The sequence below is a fragment of the Vicia villosa genome, unplaced genomic scaffold (assembly GCF_029867415.1).
Source record: "Vicia villosa cultivar HV-30 ecotype Madison, WI unplaced genomic scaffold, Vvil1.0 ctg.001188F_1_1, whole genome shotgun sequence".
Classification (NCBI taxonomy): Eukaryota; Viridiplantae; Streptophyta; class Magnoliopsida; order Fabales; family Fabaceae; genus Vicia; species Vicia villosa.
Genome location: NW_026705526.1, coordinates 68,974 through 72,167, shown reverse-complemented (window position 1 = coordinate 72,167; position 3,194 = coordinate 68,974). Strand labels below are relative to the sequence as shown.

At 36.1% G+C, this 3,194-nt stretch overlaps 1 long non-coding RNA gene across 1 annotated transcript; it reads left to right on the top strand.

Moving 5' to 3' along the window:
* Positions 1-2,053: 2,053 nt before the first annotated feature.
* LOC131633904 (uncharacterized) lies at positions 2,054-2,936 on the top strand. The gene is made up of 3 exons (XR_009293437.1): positions 2,054-2,423; positions 2,515-2,585; positions 2,675-2,936. It is a non-coding gene; the product is annotated as an uncharacterized LOC131633904 (long non-coding RNA).
* Positions 2,937-3,194: the final 258 nt, after the last annotated feature.

Below are 3,194 nucleotides of genomic sequence, written 5' to 3'. Positions count from 1 at the left end.
GAAAGGGGAAAAAAGATCTCAACTAAACCCTAGGAGTTTGCTAAGTGTGGGGATTTACACCTAGACTAGAAATTCTGGAGTCCGGGAGGTCGGTTATACATAGGGAAGTGTTTAAACACCCTACATATCTGTAGTACTCTACAGGAACCTTCTCTGTGTCATTTGTGATTGTGTTTGCTGCTAATGATTGGGAAAGTTTCTCCTTTGTATTAGGAGAAGGAATTGAATTGATTTGAAAAGACAGACAGACAGACTGATTGACTATTTTTGGTATTTTATTAGCTCGCTGAGATTCCTTGTGAACCTCATGCCTACATATTCCTAGTGGAAGTCAGAGCTTAATGTAGTTCGGGGAACTAACTAGGGAAATTAATGTTTTTTGGTGCCTTGCTTGAAGCTCAAGGTTGAAGCTTGGAATTAAATCTCTGTTTACAGTAAAGAGACATGAAATTATCTCTACAGAGAGGTATTTGTACTATTCTACCACAAACATTTAAAGGAGTGACAGAATAACTGAATTCATTTCATTCAAGAGGGGGACCTTACTTGTGTGTGTGCAAGTATGCCAGTCAGATGCCTCTTAAATGAAAGAAAGATGCTCGTCCAAATTAGGGAAAGTGTACAAGTCTGGGGATGTGCCAGAGCATGTCTTTCAGAGTCCTAAATGGGAGACTTTGATTGAAATTGAAATTGAAATGTTTGTTTGTTTGAATGTGGTAGAGTAGTAAAAATATCTCTCTATAGAGATAAGCTATGTCTATCTACTGTATGAAAGATTTGACTTTAGCTGGCTTGTATGAGGCCCAAGCTTGAGGCTTTTTGATTGATTAATTAATATTATTTGACTCTGGGAGATGACTCCACTGGGAATTAATTACAGGGTATTTTTGTGTTCTGTACAAAGCCCAGAATTGAGGCTGACTCTACTTAGGGAGACTCTATTTATGTGCCTTGTACAAAGCCCAAGGTTGTGGCTGACTGTTGAGGATAATTGAATTTTTAAGACTATGAATGACTCTATTTTATGTGCCTTGTACAAAGCCCAAGGTTGTGGCTGACTGCTGAGAAAATTGGGTTTTTTATACTATGACTCTAGTTAGGGAAAACATTATTTTCTGCCTTGTACAAAGCCCAAGGTTGTGGCGGACTCTTAAATGAATTAAGTATGGATGACTATATGGGGAAAGATCCTAAGTGTTAGAAATCTTTGACACATGAAAATATGGTTTATCTGCCTTGTACAAAGCCCAAGGTTGTGGCTACTGAGTGATGAAAAACTCACTGGGGAGACTCTATTATCTGCCTTGTACAATGCCCAAGGTTGAGGCTGACTCTTGACAGGGGAGTTTTATTGTTTGGGTGCCTTGTATGAAGCCCAAGGTTGAGGCTAACTGTTTTTGTTGGTTTTGACTCTATGGAGGAGATTTTATCTATTAAAAGACTGTTTTTTGATGGAAGCTAACCCTTTCCAGGGATTTTGACTCAGCTGGTGAATTTGTCTGTTAAAAGACTGACTTTATCATGTTTTTGGAGGCTGACCCTTTCCAGGGGTTTTGACTCTTTTGGGGAAATTATCTCCTAAGAGAATGAAATTATTTATTAATTAATTTTGGAGGCTAACCCTTTCCAGGGATTTTGACATTTTTAGACAGATGTTTGGAGGCTAACCCTTTCCAGGGGTTTTTATTGAAATGATGGATTGATTTTAATTGACTTTGGAGGCTAACCCTTTCCAGGGAAATTGGATTTGAAGGATTGGTTTTAATTGACTTTGGAGGCTAACCCTTTCCAGGGAAATTGGATTTGAAAAGTGGATGGCAGAAAGATTATCTAGTGGAGACTCTTTGTTTAAAGCCCAAGATGAAGGCTGACTCAATGCTGAGGATGACCAAAACACAGATCCTAGACTCTACTAAGGAGGATTGATGAAGATAAGGGTGACAGAGACTGTCCATGTCTCTCATTCCAAAAATGTACTCAATGTGAAATTGAGACAAACTTAGCTTGTTTAAAGTCTGGTTTAAATTGGAAGAAACTCACCAGGGTAGGCTAAAAGGTGACTAAAGACCTGTTCCTATGTTTATAAGAAACCTGATGGGTCCTTGTATACAAGCTCAAGAGGAAGCTGGAAATGCTTTTAAGAAGCCTGTGGGTCCTTGTACAAAGCCCAAGAGGAGGCTAATCGAGGGTCCTTGTTATAGCACAAGAGAAAGCTTATGTAGTTTTGAACTTATTTTGGCTCTAAGCAAATGGGTAAGAGGTTTCACCGGGAATAATTCCTCTTTGGGTGGATGTGTCCTATTACTTTTGGATTCTAAGGTTTTTGCCAAGATGTTTCACCGGGAATAATTCATCTTGGGGGTTTGAACTACAGATCTCTAATTAGGAAAGAGCCTTCACCGGGAAGACATTCTCAATCCTAGGTCATATTCCTAATATATATAGTTTAACTGTCCTAAGGTTTATACTCAAACGTAGTTCTAAACTAATATATGCACAGTTTATATTTGACAGTAATTTAAACAAAGACTGTAAATTGAAAGCTTGTAAAGCCTAACCTGGATGGAGTGGAGGCCATTGAAGAAGTATGTACAGAGCCTCAACAGTATTTTTGTTGTTTTGTTGATAATAGTTGAATGTATATGATAAACAGTTAATGGTTTTTGAAAAACAGAAGAAGTGAAGATGGACAAAGGTCACATAGGTATCTGAAGAGTTTCACCGGGAATAATGCCCTTCAAATACCAGAAGAATGTTTTTGAAAACAGAAAGAAGATTTTGAAAATACAGTTTTGAAAACAAGCTAAGAAGAGAAGGTTTTTGGGACTTACACTCTATTAGAGGCCCACTTAAAAATGATTTACTGTTTATGAAAACAGTTGAAGAAAAGATTGAAATGATATAAGGTTTTGTTGTTTGAAAACCTTAATCATATGTTTAATTGGAGATTGAAAACAATTTTGTAGATTGACAAAAGTCAACTTAATTAAGGCAAAGATGAAATCTATACCTAATTAAGACCTAAATAAATAGGGTTTTTATCATAACATTATTCACAAAGTAATTAGGTTAAAACAAAATGAATATATATATTTTAAAGTATTTAAGAAAACATTTAAAACATACTATTTTAAACCTAATTAAAATACATGAAATAAATAATATTTTTATGATTTTTTTGATTATTTATAAAA